Raw genomic sequence first — 16802 nt, 5'->3', positions numbered from 1 at the left:
GCAACCCAGCATTCAACCTTCAACCGCTGCGCCATCCGGGGAGGCCCTCATCAATTTGTTTTTGCTGATGAGATGTGAGTGAATGTGGTACGTGTAACCTCTGGCAGGTGCAGATGCCTTTTTGTGCTCTTTCTTCCTTTGCAGCAGATCCAGTGAACCAGGTAGATGGAGGAGGAGGAGATGATGGATACCCTAGATGGAACGGGCCTGAAAAAGCAAGATTCTCCCCCCGTCTCCATTCTCCCCCAGTCTCACACCGGACGTGACAGAAGCAGCAAACAAACCATTATTTTGTTAAATCACTGAGTTCTGGGCTCGGTCAGCCTTCCCATTCCATATGACTAGTACATATGGGAGTTTATCATTAGGATAAAAATAGTAGTAGAAATACTAGAAAATTACCAACTAAGAAAAGTTACATATTTATTACCCATTGACCTTAGCAGAGACTGAAAACAGGATCCTAAGGCAAGAGCCCTGGTTTGAACTAACAGGTCCAAACTCAGAGACAGCATGAGACCAGGCTCTTAGTGGGGGCTGCCATCTGATCCAGGCCTGGGAAAGCGTTCACACAGGTTCTGCAGTTCCCTGGAGTTGTGCAGTGCACAGCCTGTCAGGCCATCTAATGTAGCCTTGCTCCCGAGTGTGGTAAAGCAGAACAAACAAGGGAGGAAGAACGGAGAAGAAGGAGGTGGCTGATGGTTTCATCCTCCAGACCCGCTCTGGCCCTGATCATTGCTTGGATCCTGCAAAGTCTACCCATACCTCAATTAATCAGATTCCAGGACAAACCTGACTTTTTAACCTTTTTGTCCAGGAAAGAAATAGATCTTCCTTGGAAAAAAAGTCCTGTAGGTTCTACTATATAAGTTATTGGTTGCTAAAGGAGAAACTGTGTAATGGGCAATCTATTTGTTGAATGTGGACTTAGAAAACAGGGATTATTGTTGCCATTTGATCCCTGTGTATGTGAGTGCCCCCTCCTCAGAGGATTTGTTTTTTTTTTTTTTTTTAACAAGCTGTTTATTATGGAACATTGCAAGCAGGCCAGAAAAAAAAAAAAAAAAAAAGGTGTAATAGACACCACCAACTTTCCACAATTATCAATACACAGAAATTCCATTTTGTCTATACCCCATCCTATCTCATTGGATTATTCTGAGATAAATCCTGGACTTCACATCATTTTATTCACACATATGTTAGTATTACTTCTCTAAAAGATTAGGACTCTAAAAAACCATAATCATGAGTCATTATCATACCTTAAAAAATTCCTTATCATCAAATATTCACCATGTTGAAATTTTCCCAATTTTCTCATTATTTCTATATTAGTATCCAAACATGGTCCACACATTGCATATAGTTACTATCTCTTCTAGGTCTCTTTTAATTTGTAAGCTCCCTGCCTTATTTTGTTTTTATTTGTTCTATAGATTATCTCACAAACTGTATTTTGCTGCTAGCATTCCTGCAGTGCCATTCAGCACATTCCCCTAAGTCCTGTATTTCCTGGGAAAGATTAGTTAGATTTGGAGCTCTCATTAACTCAACTTCCATTGTTTGACAAGGAGACATCATGGATAGTGCATGAATTTCCTACTCCATATCAAGAGCATATGATGTCTGTTTGTCTCCTCTTTTGTGATGTTAAGATTGACTAGTGGATTCGGGCATTGCCAGCATTATCCATTCATTTGTAAATTCTTCATATTCCTTTCCCCTGACAGTTCCTAATAGCTACCTAAGATCATTGCTTAGTTCTATTTTTTTTTTTCATTAGATTGCAGAAGTATGGCATTCTAATTCTATTATTCCTCCTTCATCATTGGCAGGAATGCTTCTAAAAGAAGAACTTTTCCTCAACAACAATGCAACTATCCTGAGATACAGTTCATGTAGAAAAGACAAGACAAATGCTTGATTTGTTCCTTTTTTAAACCAGTTTTCAGAGTAATGAGTTGGTTCCCTAGCAACCTGTAAAGGTGACCTATGCATTTTTTTTCCTGGTATAATTATAAACGCGTGGATTTTAACATATTTGATGTATTTCAATCCATTGCAGATGCTAAAATTTTTCCATCTTCAAATGTTGAGGGTCTCTTTACATTGGCTCCTAAGCTAAGTGTTTTGGACACAACCCAAATGTCTTTGAATGCTTTCTAGTATGATAAAATGTCCATTTCTTGCCCCAGCTCTGAAATTGGTGATTATCCAAAGAAGCCCTGTTTCCCTTTATTGACAAATTGAATTGAGAGGCCACAATCTGGGTGAAAAGGGAATTTATTGCTCCTGGGACAGCCACCAGTTAATAGAACTTTTCAGTGACTGGACTAGACTGACTCCCTTTCTGATCTCATTCTACTGCTCTCATTCACCCCATTCAAGGCACTCCCTCTCCTTGCTTATCATCACTAAAAAGAACAGTACAGACAATTTCTTTGAGCACTGTGTCCTTGCCTTGCTGTCCGCTATGCCTGTCACACACTTCCCCAAACACCTACTGATTCACTCCTCATATCCTCCAGGTGTTTACTCAAATGTCACTTGCTTGGTAAGACAAGACCACCCTTGGCCACCCTATCCAATGATGAACATGGGAATATTTAGGGGCAGGATGAACACAGAGCAGGTTTTCCAAGGTTTGCACCGACTGGGTAGAGTCCTGAAAGCCCTCTATGGCTTTCTCAGGCTTTTATTGAGCTTTTACCTGTAGTGCAGCAACCAGGTACACAGCAGGCAGGAGTGCCGGGGGGCCAGGAGGCTGGCAGGCCTTTAAGCCCCAATCCAGTCTTCACTCTGGGCTCCCTGGCATTTTTTCTTCTTCTTGCTCCTGCCTCTGCTTATCTTGGCAAATATCTCAATGGCCCACAGAAGTAAACAAAGTAACTTATAATAATGTAGCAAAATGCAGGTGCCCTGTTAGGCAGGGCAATCCTAGTGGTGGGAGGGCAGAAAAGCCTGAAAATCATTTACCCTATAGAACACCAACCTCCTGTATTCTCTATCCTTCTTCCCTGCCTTAGTTTTCTCAGTAGCACTTGCCTCTAATATTATGTAACTTACTTGATAATATGTTCTTCCATTAGAATGTAAATTCCAAGAGGGACAAGTCTTCTATTTTGCTCAGAATATATCCTGGGCAGGATTTGGCACAGAGAAGGTTTCCAGTAAATATTTGCAAGAGAAATGAATTAAAAGAGAATACTGGCACTGTGACTTACCTAAACTTGGGTGGTATTTCAAGTATTAGACTCTATAGCAAACACCCATATTCTCCAAAAATTGGAGGCTTGGGGGCAAGTAACACTGCCCCTCTCCCACCATTATTTCACTATCAAGTCTATGAAATTAAATTCAATGACACACATTTGTGAACCACATAGTCATTATAAGGTTGCTGAGCAAAATGCAGAGTGAAAGACATGAGGCAAGGGTCATCTAGGGTTAGTTATTTTTGGTGGTTTCTTTTTTTTCCCCACTGTAGGGTAAATGATTTTCGGGCTTTTCTGCCCTCCCACCATTAGGATTGCCCTGCCTGATGAGGCACCTGCATTTTGTAATATTGTCATAGCTGTGTTGTTTACTTCTGTGTGCCATAGGAGCAGTATTGAGATATTCGCCAAGAGAAGCAGAAGAGAGAGAAGGGGAGAGAGAACACCAGAGAGAAGCCCAGAATGAAGACTTGCGGGGGGCTTGGAGGCCTACTGGCCTCCTGGCCCCCGGCACCCTGCCTGCCATGTACCTGGTTTCTGCGCTACACATAAGAGCTCAATAAAAGCCTGAGAAAGCCACAGAGGTCTCCAGGACTCTCTTTTACCTGTATGCTCGGATCATAGAAAACCTGCTCTGTGGTCATCCTTCCACTACAATTGGTGTAGTCAGCAGGATGATCTGATGCAGATGGGTATGGAGCCCTCTGAAGACCTCAGGAGGGACTAAGGAGTGGCAGACTGAACCTGTGACAACTCTGGAGGCATCATGGCAGTACAGGAAGTGGATGAAGTCTGGGAGCTGCGGGACAAGACCTTGCATGGAGGAGGAGACGGCTCCAGAGGACCAGCCCACGACCTCTGAGGCAGCAGAATTATTGGATAAGAAAAGGACCACAATTCAGAGCTCACCAGTGCTGACACAAGGAACAATGGATGAAGTTGGTCTGACAATCCTGCTAGAAGGCGAAGGAACTATGGCAGGGAAATGTTATGTTTTAGGGACCCTGGGGGAGAATGGTATTGTTGTATACCCCAGGAGATGGAAATCTGGGGATGGCCAGTAGACCTTGGTGTTTAAAAGCAGCTTGGACTGCCCAGCAGCTAGGCAGAGGAAAAAAGCCAACTTAGAAAGGCAAATGCTGGTGCTGAGATTGGGAAGCCCAAGTGGCTATTAAGCAGCCTAAGTATGCTAAAGAAGGACAGTGCGTCTCTTAAAATCACCTGTGGGTACTACTGGAAGACAACTGGACTAATGAGAAGATAAAAAAGAAATTAAAAAATACTTTGAGTTGAATGACAAGGAGGACACCAATTTCCTAGATGTATGGGACACAGCAAAAGCAGTGATAAGAGGAAAATATATAGTAATGCAGGCTCACATCAAGAAGTAAGAAAGAACTCAAAAAACAACCTAATCACAGGGGGCCTCCCCTGGTGGCGCAGCAGTTGAGCGCTGGGTTGCGAGGCTGCCCACAGCCTCTGCAGCGCCAGTTCGATCCCCAGTCACCGGCGAGGGTCCCACACGAAAAAAAAAAAAAACAATCTAATCACACATCTCAAAGAACTAAAAAGAGAACAAAAAAAAAAACCCTAAAACCAGTAGAAGAAAGGAAATAATAAAAATTAAAGCAGAAATAAATGAAATAGAAACTAAAAAAAAAAAAAAAACCCAAAAGATGAATGAAACCAAAAGTTATTTCTTTGAAAAAAAAAACAAAATAGACAAACCCCTAGCCAGGCTCACAAAGGAAAAACAAGAGAAAGCACAAATAAATAAGATCACAAATGAAAGAGGAGAAATCACAACAGACACAGCATAAAACAAAAGAATAATCAGAAACTACTGTGAACAGTTATATGCAAACAAGTTCAACAATCTAGAAGAGATGGACAAATTCCTACAACTCTACAATCACCCAAAGCTAGATAAAGAAGAAATAGAACACCTAAACAGACCAATTACAAGCAGTGAAATTTAAATGGTAATCAAAAACCTCCCCAAAAACAAAAGCCCAGGACCAGATGGATTTACAAAAGAATTCTACCAATCATTCAGAAACAAACTAGTGCCTCACCTTCATAAACTCTTTTTAAAAATTGAGAAGGAAGGGATAATACCAAACATGTTCTATGAAGCCAACATTACACTAATACCAAAACCGAACAAGGACAACGCAAAAAAAGAAAACTACAGGCCAATATTTCTAATGAACACTGATGCAAAAATCCTCAATAAAATTTTAGCTAATAGGGCCTCCCCTGGTGACGCAGCGGTTGAGCACTGGGCTGCGATTCTGCCCGCAGCTTCTGCAGCGCCGGTTTGATCCCCGACTGCCGGGGAGGGTCCCACATGGCACGCAGGCCTCTCCTGCTGTGCCCGCTGCTCCACTCAGCAGTGCGTTTCTTTAGTTTGCCTATTCTGTTCCCTGCTCTGGCTCTGTTGAATTCTTTCACCCTCCCGCACCCTTCTGACTGTACCCAGTGCTTGTATAAATAAATAAATCTTTTTTTTAAAAAATTTTAGCTAATAGAATCCAACAATGTATACATAAGATAATTCACCAAGACCAAGTAGGATTTATTCCAGGGACACAAGGATGGTTCAACATCTGAAAATCAATGTAATCCAACACATCAACAAAAGGGAATATAAAAACCACATAATAATATCAATAGATGCTGAAAAAGCTTTCAACAACATACAATACCCATTTATGATAAAGGCCCTTGAAATTCTTGGGATACAAGAAACATGCCTCAACATCATAAAGGCCATATATGACAAGACCATAGCCAATATCATTCTCAATGGTGAAAAGTTAAAGGCATTTCCATTAAGATCTGGAACAAGGATGTCCACTCTCACCACTGCTTTTCAATATAATACTGGAAGTCATAGCCAGAGCAGTAAGACAAGAGAAAGACATCCAAGTAATACAACTAGGGAAGGAAGAAGCCAAACTATCACTATTCGCAGATGATATAATAATATACATAGAGAACCCCAAAAACTCCACAGAAAAACTAATCAAACTAATCAATCAGTTTAGTAAAGTAGCAGGATACAAAATCAACACGTAAAAGTCAGTAGCCTTCCTATACACAAACAGTAAATCTGAAGAAGAAGAAAGCAAGGAACCATCCCTTTTATTATTGAAACAAAAATATCAAATACTTGGGAATAAACCTAACAAAAGAGGTAAAGGACCTATACAAAGAAAACTATACAACACTGTTAAAAGAAATAGAAGAAGACACAGAGAAATGGAAAGACATCCCCTGCTAATGGATTGGAAGAATTAACATTATCAAAATGGCCATCCTACCAAAAGCAATTTACAGATTCACTACTATTCCAATAAAAATTTCAATGACATTCTTCAAAGAAATAGAACAAATATTGATGAAATTCATATGGAGCCACCAAAAACCCTGAATAGCCAAAGCTCTCCAGAAAAAAAAAAAGAAGGGAATGGAGGCATCACACTCTCAGACTTCAAACTATACTACAAAGCCATGATAATCAAAACTGCATGGTATTGGAACAAGAACAGACACACGGACCAATGGAACCAAATAGAATATCCAGAAATAAACCCACAGATTTATGGTCAACTAATCTTTGACAAAGGAGCAAAGAATATGCAATGGTGGGCCTCCCCGGTGGCGCAGCCGTTGAGCTCTGGGTTGCGAAGCTGCCCACAGCCTCTGCAGCGCCGATTCGATCCCCGGCTGCTCCCCGGCCACTGGAGGAGGGTCCCACATGGCGCACAGACCTCTCCTGCCGCCCGCTGCTCCTCTCAGCAGTGTACTTCGGTCCTTCTGCCTGTTCTGCTCCCCGCTCTGGCTCGGTGAATTCTCTCACCCTCCCGTGCTTCTGACTGTACCCAGTGCTTGTATAAATAAATAAATACATCTTTAAAAAAAAAAAAGAATATGCAATGGAGTAAAAAAAGTTTGTTCAATAAATGGTGCTGGGAAAACTGGGTTGCTACATGCAAAAGAATGAAGCTTGACCACTACCTCACACCATACACAAAAATCAACTCAAAATGGATTAAAGAACTAGACATAAGACCTGAAACCATAAAATATATAGAAGGAAATATAGGCAAAACACTACGTGATTTGCACATCAAAGACATCTTTACAGACACATCACCCAAAGCAGTGATAGTGAAGGCAAAGATAAACAGCTGGGACTACATCAAATTAAAGAGCTTCTGCACAGCAAAAGAGACAATAACAAGGGCCTCCCCAGTGGCGCAGTGGTTGAGTGCTGGGTTGCGAAGCTGCCCGCGGCCTCTGCGGCACCAGTTCGATCCCCGGCTGCTCCCCGGCCACCGGAGGAGGGTCCCACATGGCGCGCAGACCTCTCCTGCTGCCCGCTGCTCCCCTCAGCAGTGTACTTCGGTCCTTCTGCCTGCTCTGCCTCCCGCTCTGGCTCTGGTGAATTCTCTCACCCTCCCGCGCTTCTGACTGTACCCAGTGCATGTATAAACAAACAAAACAAACAAAAACAAATAAATAAATAAATAAAAACATGCCTCTATAAAAAAAAAAAAAGAGAGACAATAACAAAAACAAAGAGAAACCCCACCAACTGGGAGAATATTTTTGCACACAACACTAATGATAAAGGACTGATCACAAAAATCTACAAAGAGCTGATGAGACTCAACAACAACAACAAAGAAAATTATCCAGTCAAAAAATGGGCAGAAGAGCTAAAAAGAAACTTCTCTGAAGAAGAAATGCAAATGGCCAACAGGCATATGAAAAAATGTTCAACATCACTTGTAATCAGGGAAATGCAAATCAAAACTACCATGAGATACCATCTTACACCAGTGAGAATGGCACATATTAAAAAAACTAGCAACAACAAATGTTGGCGAGGTTGTGGAGAAAAAGGAACTCTCCTGCACTGCTGGTGGGAGTGCAAACTGGTCCAACCACTATGGAGAGCTGTGTGGAGATTTCTGGACCTACTAAACATAGAGCTTCCATAGGATCCAGCAATTCCACTCCTAGGTATTTACCCAAAGGACACAGAAACATCAATTCCAAAGAGCACCTGCACCCCTATGTTAATAGCAGCACTGTTTACAATAGCTAAGCTTTGGAAACAACCCAAATGCCCAAAAATAGATGACTGGATCAAGAAGATGTGGTACATATACACAATGGAATATTACTCAGCAATCAGAAAAGATAAACTCATGCAATTTGCAGAAGCATGGATGAAGCTGGAAGTAATCATGCTTAGTGAAATAAGCCAGAAAGAAAAAGAAAAATACCGGATGGTCTCACTCATAGCAGGACTTTAGAAAACCTAAATAAGGGATCAGGAAAAAGACTAATTATAATAAAGTAAAAATCAAAATCAACAAACAATTATAAAACAGAGACACACTACAGAGGTGGGGAGAGAGTAGGAGCAAAACAAGGAGGGTGGGAATTGTGTGGGGACTGTAACCAAATTGAAAATGCATACATTGTGCACAAATGTAAAAGATGTAAAAAATATATAAAATTTAAAAAAAAATCGCCTGTGGGTGAGGCCCTGCTCATTGTTGAGTGAGGGTGAGGAGCTAAGGAACCTATCCTTGGGGGACAGGTGGGGAACATGGCTTGTGGTGGAGCCCACAGCCAAAGAGAGGACCCAAGAGAGGCCTCATGTGGAGCTTATATCCACAGATCCCTGACCCATGTGCTTATGCAATGGGTTGGCCTGAGTGCAGGGGTCTGCGTGTCACATCGGTGGCTATGAAACAATCCGAGTGTTGGAGTGACCACAGACAGAAACTCTGAGGGTTGGGTGATTATCCCAAAGAGTACAGAATCGCCAATCCCAGAGTGAGTGCATCCTGGGGGTGGATGCGGCGTGTGGCTTGTGGCCGAGACCACAGCCAGAGAAGGCCAGGAAGCCTGACAGCCCCTGGTGTGTTACAGCAGGTGCCTGAGTTGGTCCCCTCCCTTGAATGAGCAATGCCTTAAGCAGCAGAAGTGGTGGCTCATCTGCTGGGGCCAATAATAGTCTTTTGCCACTAGGTTGGTGCCCTGCTTGGACTTACTTGTGTTTTTTGTATTGTCTTTTTGTTTCTGTGGGCCATGGCTGCATTGTTTATGTTTGCTAAGGGAAAATTGTATAGAACTCATATGTAGACTGTATAGCAGAAAACCCTGAGGGGATGGATTGTAGGGTAAATGATTTTCAGGCTTTTCTGCCCTCCCACCATTAGGATTGCCCTGCCTGATGGGTCACCTGCATTTTGTTATGTTGTCATAGTTGTGTTGTTTACTTCTGTGTGCCATGCCAGCAGTATTGAGATATTCAACAAGAGAAATAGAGGCAGGAGAGAGAAGGGGAGAAAGAACGCCAGAGAGAAGCCCAGAGTGAAGACTTGCCAGGGGCTTAGAGGCCTGCCTGCCATGTACCTGATTTCTGCACGACATGTAAGAGCTCAATAAAAGCCTGAGATGGCCTCCCTGGTGGCGCAAGGGGTTAAGCACCGCACTATGAAGCAATCCGCAGCCTCTGCAGCATGAGTTCGATCCCCAGACGGCCAGGGACCAACCCACATGGCGAAGCTGACCTCTCCTGTCTCGCCCGCTGCTCCCCTCAGCAGTGTGTTTCATCAGTCTGCCTGTTCTGTTCCCCGCTCTGTCTCTGGTGAATCCTCTCACTGACCCCCTGCATCTCTGGCCTACCCCAGCTCTTGTATGCATAAATAAATAAATCTTTAAAAAAAAATAAAATAAAAGCCCGAGAAAGCCACCGAGGGCTCCAGGACTCTCCTTTACCCCGTCTGCTCGGATCATAGAAAGCCTGCTCATGTGCTCTCTTCGGCAGCACATATACATAGAAAGCCTGCTCTGTGGTCATCCTGCCACTACACCCACCAAACCAAAACTTTTTGAGTGGAGTTGATATTTGTTGAACTGGGGGAGAAAATGAGAGAAGCAGGTTTTGAGGGGGAAATCATGTTGCTTGGGGGCATGTTGGTTTTGAGAAGCCAGCGAGATACTGGAAATGTGAAGCAGGAAATCAGAAGTGTTTCAAGTTCAGAGAACAGGTTCTGCCTGGACTGATAAATATGTCATCAACACAGGCATGGTATTTTAAACTGTGAGATGACAGGATGAGAAGAGATGAAATAGAAATCAGGTTTGAGGATTCATCGTTGAGTCACAGGGAGACCAGGATTCAGAAAGGAGGCTGAGAAGCAGTGGTTTGGGGGCAGCAGCAGCCCTGGAGAGTGTGTTGTCCTAGAAGTGTTCTAACAAGGGGAGAGGGAATGGACAGCTGCCGTAGGGGCTGATAGTGGGTCAATAAGATGGCCGCGGGGTTAGAAATAACAGCTAGCCACTCCTAGGATGTAGATGAAAACCAACACACATATGCATAGCACCATGCTAATTTATAAACTCATATATAATTATAATTTATGAATCAATAAATCAAACAATGTGACTGGCATTACTGGGTGCCTGTTACTGGTTGTGGGGGTAACAGTGTAGCCATGTTTTGATTTGCAACCTGGTCTTTCCATTATTCTGGCAGTATCGGGCCATCTCAGACTTTAGAGAACTGGAGCATTCCCTTCAGCGGGAGTTAGAGAAAAGCTTTTCCTACCTGGGCAACACCAATCCCGGTAAGTCCCCTCTTCTAGGAGCTGGTGAGAGGGGAGGGAAGCTTCAGAGCTAATGGACTACCAAGTGAGGTAGAATGGGGGGCCTTAGAGTGACCATGTGACAATGCTTGCCTGGGTCCTTAGTATCTGATCTGAGTCCTTAATACCTGGCATCTACCTGCACTTAGTATCCACTCCTCTCTTTCTCATTTTTTCCCTTCCCCCTGACCTCAAAGCTGTCAGCTTTCATACCTGGGAGCCCTGCCCCTCACATCTTTATTTGATCCGACTTCTCCCCAACCCTAGACAGCCTCAGTGTTCCCATTAGGGAAGAGAAGGTCAATAGCTTAAAGGAAATCCATGGCAACTGAAAACAATTATCATCCTGATACAGATGAAGATTAAGACAATCTCTCCTGTGGCAGTACACATCTAATTCCCATCCAGACAGCTCTTGCCTTGACTCAGAACTAAGAGGGGAGATGATGAGAAGGGAAACTGACCCTTAGCCTAGACCATCCTCTTCCACCAGAGCTGTTTCCTAGAGTCTCCTGTAATCAAATAATTGTTTGATTACATGATTTCTTTTTTTTTAGAAGATTTATTTTTATTTATTTATTTATACAAGCACTGGGTACAGTCAGAAGCGCGGGAGGGTGAGAGAATTCCCCAGAGCCAGAGCAGGGAGCAGAGCAGGCAGAAGGACCGGAGTACACTGCTGAGGGGAGCAGCGGGCGGCAGGAGAGGTCTGCGGGCCATGTGGGACCCTCCTCCGGTGGCCGGGGAGCAGCCGGGGATCGGGGATCGAACGGGCGCTGCAGAGGCTTCGGGCCTCGCAACCCAGCGCTCAACCGCTGCGCCACCGGGGAGGCCCCTGATTACATGATTTCTAATCAAGAAGTTTTGTCCTTAAGGTTTTACCCATGAATCTACTGCAAGACGGTGAAACATATTATGTGAGGTCAAAGTTTAGCAAGAATCATCAATCCAAACTGGTCTATCCATTAAATGCAACATGCTCTGGCAACAAAGTCCAGATGGACTTCTCAATACATTAGGTGAGAAACAGACTATTTACTCTGTTACCATTTGTGTAAAAGAAAAGACTTGAAAATACAAAAATCGTTTGAGTTTTAAACAGAATGGTAAAGAGTTTGAAGGGAAACATTTTCCTTCTATAGACCCTTTTGCGATTTTTAGAATATATATGTCATTTATTTTAAAAGAAAAAGAAGCACCGAGAAAACCAATATTACCTAATTATCTAATTATGGGTTTCTAAGAAGGATTTATAGATGGGAGTTGAAGAAGGGATTGCTTTAGAAGGACGCGTTTATCTCCTATGAAGTTTCGCTGGAGGGATTAGGGATAAGGGGAGAGGAAAGGGTGTCAACAGACACCCAGAGACAATTGCACTTGAAAGAACTTGTGAAGTACTTAAGTTGGCTGACACTTAGCAGATTACACCCTAGCTGTGATAGCATTATGAGATGTGAAAATGGGCTTGTTTAGAAAGCCCAGGGCAGTTTACTTCAGGTTCTGGAAATTGTCCAAGGAGTCTTCTCTCCAGACTCAAAGGTTTTATCAACTCCAAGCACATCTTCAACAATGGCTGTTTGTTTGTCTTTTCCTGGTGGGATGTGGGAAAGCATAAAAGTTCAACATCCATGCCATGGGGAGGAGGGAATAGGAGGCTGAGGATCCTGGGCCCAGCAACACCTCATCTCCAGTATTTCCCATTTTGGTGGGGAGTGTGGAATAGAGCAAACTTGCTTTATTCTCAGAGAAAGGTCTTGGGACTGACCCACAGCCTAAGGTCAGGCTGAATTTGAATTTAGTCCTAAGATTTAGGATGTAATTCATACTCTGGGAAACAGACTCCCTCTAGTTGTTGCTTTCTGGTTGTTCATTTTAGAACCACATCAAAACCAAAATGGTCACTGACTTAAATCGAGTTATGAATGGAGAAAGAGGTAAGGCAAAAAGGAGCGCAAGATATTCATTAAAGAGAAACCACTGATCACACTTCTTGCAGAGAGAATAAAGATAGTTTCTGATTCAACAGTTAATGCAGAGTCCCCCTACCCCAGGATCCTCCACCTCATCTCCCTATTTTATCTTCATACCAATCTTGCAGTTGTCACTAGGAAAACTTTTGAAGAGTAACATCAAATTTTAGACCATCAGCTTGCCCCGACTTCACCTTTTTACTAATTGATGGTATCTCCCACTTCCTCTTCAAACTCTGGAGCCTCTTCATCTCTCATGAGTCATTCTCCAGCACCTTTATTATGTGACTTAGTTACCAAAGTGTAAATAAACATTCTTACAAATTTGTTTACCCAGTAATATTTATTTTATAGGGCTGTCTATGCACAAACAGGTGTGTTAGATAACGTAAATAAAAACTTCAAAGTATTATCTTTCCCTCCATAAACAGGAGTCAAAGCCTTTTGGAAAACAATCACTGAAGGTAGAATTTTGGACGGCAAACAATGGATGAGAAAAAACTCAATTTCCTTGAGATTATATAATCTTCTATTGTGCATGTCTGGAAAGAAGGCCCAGATACTACAACTTGATGTGTCCATTACATGATCCTGTGGGAGAGTTGCCCAAGGTAAAGACCTCCTCCTTAACATAAAATCAATTAGCTGTTCAGTTTATAAATACTAATATTCACTATTATGTTCTTGATTTCCCCCAAGTGTAAGAAAGAAGCACATGACTTTTAGGTCATATTCTATCTCTGCCACTGATTACTAAGAGGCTGAGCTATATCCCTTTAATAAATTATTTAATGCAATCTCTATTAGATAGGTTATTACCTCTTCCATTTTGCAGATAAGGAAACTGAGGCTCAGAGAGACAATAACTTATTTAAGTTTCCTGAAAAACATGTGTAGGGTAAATGGTTTTCAGGCTTTTCTGCCCTCCCACCATTAGGATTGCCCTACCCCATGGGGCACCTGCAGCTGTTACATTGTTGTAAGCTGTGTTGTTTACATCTGTGGGCCATGACAGCAGTATTGAGATAGTCACCAAGAGAAGCAGGGGCAGGAAAGAGAAGTGGAGAGAGGAGAAAGAATGCCAGAGAAGCCCAGAGTGAAGACTTGCTGGGGGCCTGGAGGCCTGGCCACCTGCCTGTCTCCTGGCCCCCAGGCACCCCTGCCTGCCATGTCCCTTGTTGCTGCACTACATGTAAAAGCTCAATAAAAGCCTGAGAAAGCCACGGAGGTCTCCAGGACTCTCCTTTACCCGGTCTGCTGAATCATAAAGAACCTGCCCTGTGCCCATCCTGCCCCTACAACATGGAATCTAAGTCAAGGCCAGAGGTTAATCCTCTTTGGAGTAGGGGGGAAGAGACTCAAGGCAGGGTGGGCTAAGGAGTAATGTAGGTGATATGTTCCAAACTGGCTGCCACTGTACTGTGAGCCAAGGGGCATCTCAGTTGGCCTTGGGGCAGGAGCAGCTGTGTGGCCTGTGGACTATCTCCACATAGACTGTGTGGGAAAAAAAACAGTGCAAAAATGGTCTAGTGGAAAAAAAAAACCAAGAGGGTTTGTTGTCAGCTCTCCCCTATCTTGCTCCTGCTGGCTGGTGTTTGCTCCCAGGGAGTCAATCCCACATTTCTGGGGCATGTCTATTTGACATGCCCTGTGGTTGGCACCTCATCTGAATCTAAAATGGTGGAAGAAGCCATAACTCCATGTATGTAGCAGGGGGCAGGCCTGTGTGGGTCACACGTGATAGCTAAGACAAAACAAGTGTCTGAAAAGCCAGGGTCTGCTTGGACCAGACATTCTGTCTAGGAATAATGAATGCCCATAGAAATGAATGATAATTTGTCTCTTGAGCAGGCACTTTTAAAAAAAAAGATTTATTTATTTATGCATATAAGAACTGGGATATAACCCAGAGATGCAAGGGCTGAGAGGATTTACCAGAGAAAGAGTGGGGAGCAGAAAAGGGGGATCTACTGAATACACTGCTGAGGGGAGCAGCGCGCGAGACAGGAGAGGTCTGCTGCGCCATGTGGGTTAGCTCCTGGGCTGGCTGGGAATTGAACTCCTGCTGCAGAGGCTGTGGATAGCTTCATAGTGCTGTGCTTAACCCCTTGTGCCACCAGGGAGGACCTGAGCAGTCACTTTTATTTTTAAATTTTATAAGTGTTTTATATTTATAAAAATATTCCAACTGTAGTATTAAAAGTTTCCATATGACCTGTACCCAGTCTCCCCTATTATTAATATTTAACATTAATATAGTACATTTGTCACAGCTGGTGAGTCAATACTGATACAATATTAAAGTGCATAGTATATTAAGATCTCCTTTGTTTTTACCTAATGCCCTTTCTTCTGGCCCAGGATACCACACTACATTTATTCATTTTTTTAAAAGATTTATTTATTTATACAAGAACTGGGGTACAAGCCAGAGGCACGGGAGGGTGAAAGAATTCACCAGAGACCGAGTGGGGAGCAGAATGGGCAGACAGACCAAAAACACTGCTGAAGGGAGCAGCAGGTGAGACAGGAGAGGTCTGCCGCGCCATGTGGGTATCTCCCTGGCCAGCAAGGAATTGAATCCACGCTGCAGAGGCTGCGGACAGCTTCACAGCACTGCACTCAACCCACTGTGCCACTGGGGAGGGTCCATTTACTTATTTATTATAAAATTGATATATTAGTTTCAGGTATACAAGCTATATAACCTATACAATTATGTTTGCATATATTGGGAAATGATAACCACAGCAATCTAGTTAACATCCCTTACCACACAGTTATAATTTTTTTCTTTCAATGAGAACTTTTAAGGTCTACTCTCTTAGCAACTTTCAAATATATAATGTAGTATTATTAACAATAGTTCCCATGCTGTACATTTTATCTCCAATATTTATAGTTGGAAGTTTGTACCTTTTGACCACCTCCACCTATTTCACTCACCTCCCTACGCCCCATGCCACATCTTTGGCAACCACCAATTCATTCTCTGTATCTACGAGTTTTGTTTTTATTTTCATATTCCACATATAAATGAGGTTGCATGGTATTTGTCTTTCTCTGATTTATTTTACTTAGCATAATGCTTTTAAGGTTTGTTTGTGTTGTCACAAATGGCAGGATTTTTCCTTTTTATGGTTGAATAATTTATATATTTTTTTTAATCTGTTCATCTATGGATGGACATCTAGGTTTGCTTCCATGTCTTGGTATCATAAACAATGGCTCAATGAACAATGGGATGCAGATATCTTTTTTTTTTGTTTTTTTTTAATAGAGGCATGGTTTATTTATTTATTTATTTGTTTGTTTGTTTTGTTTATACATGCACTGAGTACAGTCAGAAGCGCGGGAGGGTGAGAGAACCCACCAGAGCCAGAGTGTGGAGCAGAGCAGGCAGAAGGACCGAAGTACACTGCTGAGGGGAGCAGCGGGCGGCAGGAGAGGTCTGCGCGCCATGTGGGACCCTCCTCCAGTGGCCGGGGAGCAGCCGGGGATCGAACCGGCACCGCAGAGGCTGCGGGCAGCTTCGCAACCCAGCGCTCAACCGCTGCGCCACCGGGGAGGCCCATGGATGCAGATATCTTTTCAAGCTACTGTTTTCATTTCCTTTAAAGGAAAGCCTCCAAGTGTCTAGGGTAAATGATTTTCAGGCTTTTCTGATCTGCCATTAGGATTGCCGGCCTGATGAGGCACTGGGTTTTTGTTACATTGTTATAAGCTATGTGTTTTACTTCTGTGGGCCATGGGTATAGTATTGAGATATTCGCCAAGAGAAGCAGAGGCAGGAGAAAGAAGGAGAGGGGGAGAAAGAATGCCAGGGAGATGGTGTTATAGGACAGGGAGAGGGGCAGCCCAAACCCCACAAACCTGCCTATTCTACATGGGTTCTGCCATCCGCCGCATCAACACAAAACATAGGAGACTTTAATGGG

General features: G+C 43.1%; 1 long non-coding RNA gene across 1 annotated transcript; it reads left to right on the top strand.

Moving 5' to 3' along the window:
* Nucleotides 1-10789: 10789 nt before the first annotated feature.
* LOC119258890 (uncharacterized) lies at nucleotides 10790-13465 on the top strand. Its single transcript, XR_005128352.2, has 3 exons — nucleotides 10790-10876; nucleotides 11770-11913; nucleotides 13296-13465. It is a non-coding gene; the product is annotated as an uncharacterized LOC119258890 (long non-coding RNA).
* The last annotated feature ends 3337 nt before the right edge of the window (nucleotides 13466-16802 follow it).

Source organism: Talpa occidentalis, unplaced genomic scaffold, assembly GCF_014898055.3.
Source record: "Talpa occidentalis isolate TD23 unplaced genomic scaffold, MPIMG_talOcc4v2.1 talOcc4.5, whole genome shotgun sequence".
Lineage (NCBI taxonomy): Eukaryota > Metazoa > Chordata > Mammalia > Eulipotyphla > Talpidae > Talpa > Talpa occidentalis.
The sequence above is the reverse complement of the archived record's forward strand: the minus strand, read 5'-3'. Positions and strand labels throughout refer to the sequence as shown.